Genomic DNA, 2,773 nt, shown 5'->3' with positions numbered 1-2,773 from the left:
CTTCACATTCTCAACCGTCAACTGCAACCTTACAGAGAGAAGAATCCTTGGAAGTCACAGGGGATACCTTTGTAGCAGAAACCTTTGACTTCTTAATCGGCACCTTATCATCCTTACGACGGACTGGAACAGGAACAGGGGATAAGGGTCTAGCACTTATGTTATCACAACTATGTATGTTCAAGGAAGAGGCTCGGCCGTGTACGGAAGACAGCGAAGCAACCTTATCACTCCCAATGGACCGGTAATGTATGGGAGAGATATGGCCATGTAAAGAAGACGGTGAAGAACCACTATCACATATCACCCCTCCATAATTGCGAACACATATACTTAAGGGAGAGATACGGCCGTGAAGTGAAGTCAGCGATCATTTCCTGCATTTACAGAAGAGACACGTCCATGTAGAGAAGTCGGTGATGCATTCCTCTCATTAGCCTCACTTCCAACCTCACAAACACAAACGTGTAAGGAAGAGACACAGCCTTGTGGAGAAGACAGTGAGCACTACTCTCGCTCGTAGAAGACAAAGCCACAAAGTCCTCAATTCTCCAACGTCCGACTAGAAGGTGAGGTGGGGATGGAGAAGAAGCAGGAGAAAAAGTGACACTCCCCCTCTACGGCATCTTTTGCTAGAAGGTGGAGGGGAAGAATCACTCCGTTTACAACTCTTCTTCACAGATAACTTCTCCAAAAAACACAGTCCAGCCTCTTAAACACAGCTTGAAACAAAGTCTCTGATTGCTCAGCGAAAGAACTTGATGACGTCATAGCAGAATGGGATGACGTCACAATGATGGGAGGAGGAGACTCCACCACATCGGACATCATAGACTGAGAGGATGCCGGGAGTGACGTCACGACACCTCTAAAGTCAGCACTGGTTAATGGCCTTGCTGGCGGAGCGATAAGAGGAGACCCAATAAGCAGCGACATTGGACATGGGGATGGGGGGGGGGGGTTACGTTCCTTCAAGAAATGCAACAATAGGTCATCTAAGGAGGGTGAACCCTGTAGGCCTAGCGACACCCAAACAGCCACCATTATTTGATTCCAAGTCTGAAATTAAAGAAACAGATGGTGTAGCCTCCTCCCTCTCCAGATGGGCCTTAGAACCCGAGGGAGAGGTGGATACACTATCCGTAACACCATTTTGTGCAACTCCCAATACTTCCAATGATGAATCAATGGGGGGTTTTTCCCGAAGAGGGTGAAGCCAAATCAACCAAACGAAGAGAAGAAAAACCCTCCCAAGGACAAGTAGAAACTCTGCAATGTTCTCTCTTCTTGTAAAACATCTTCCATTGCGACTTGGGACAGGCCCAACATTCCAGACAGGGATTAATAATGGTACAATAATTAGATCGGCACCTACTGCATGTCAATTGGGGGTCTGTAATCGTAGCAGCCAAAAACCTGAAACATGGAAAACCCTGAACGACCGGGGACCTGTGTTGATGAGGTCATGAAGACTCAGAGGACTCCATGACAATTACAAACACACACACACAGACACGACTGTAAAACACAATGAATTACAGGCACAAAGCAACCACCTTGGAAGGAGAGAAAAGCTTCTACTCTCCATGGCGGTCAAAGAAAGACTAACCCATTGCGAGATGTTATGCCTGGTCGATGACCAACTTCACCTCGTGTATGCATGAGTTGCCAGATCTCACAGATTCCTTGCCTTACAATCTTTGATTGTTTTAACCGGTTTTCAGCTGGCACGAGGAGATTTATCCTATTGTCAAGACCAAAGGTTTGTTCTGCATATGAACAACTATTTTCATGCAATTTTCAAAATCTTACTTCTCCTATCCTAATTGTTTTCAATCTATGAGATACTAGCTGACCAACCCAGCACTGCCCAGGAAAACTCTGAATGACAACCAACAAACTCTCCCTCTCTCTCTCTCTCTCCTCCCCAACCACCTCTACTATCTCTTACTTCCTTTCCCTCTTTCTCACTCTCTTCCTTCCCTGTTAAGGTATGTGCTTCAGTTGCATTGTCCAGCATTTTTGACATTTTACATTTCACCACTTCTCACCCCCATTCCTATTGGAGCTGAACTTAGACGTGATGGGTATCGGGAGTGTCTCTGTTCATCCCAGTGACCTCCAAAGACTATGGATTAGGCACTAGTATCCGTCATTTTTGACATTTTATTTTTACCCCTTTTCACCCCTCTTCTTATCGGGGCTGAACTTGGGCTCAAAGGGCATTAGGAGCGTCACTTTTTTCTCAGCGACCTCAAAAGCTATGGCTTAGACACTAAAACCTATTGTTTTCGGTTACTTTTATATCTTCCCTTCCCATCCACTTTTCATCCGCCCCTCCTAGGGTTGAACTTGACTCAAAGGGCATCAGGAGTGTCACTATTAACCTTTTAACGCCGATTGGACGTATTAAACGTTGACATAAATTGTCTGTCGGGTGCCGATTAGATGTATGGTACGTCAATAAATTTTTTTTTTAAATTCGCGGAAAAATACTTATAGGACTACCAGGCGAAAACTTTTGAATCACACGCCTTTAGAGATGCTGGGAGCTCACGGATCAAGGCGTTGTTTTGTTTACAATCGTTACACAGGCGCGCAAGCGCGAATTTCTTTCTTATCGCACAAAAAGTATCAGTGACACATCTCAGAAATTATTTCGTCACTTTGACATCATTTTTGCACTATTTTAAATTAGCCGTTACATGGAGTATTATATATGAAAATGTGCGCAATTTCATGTAGAATACAACAATAAATGCTCATGATTGTA

This window comes from Macrobrachium nipponense, chromosome 1, assembly GCF_015104395.2.
Source record: "Macrobrachium nipponense isolate FS-2020 chromosome 1, ASM1510439v2, whole genome shotgun sequence".
NCBI lineage: Eukaryota > Metazoa > Arthropoda > Malacostraca > Decapoda > Palaemonidae > Macrobrachium > Macrobrachium nipponense.
Note: the sequence above shows the minus strand (reverse complement) of the source record.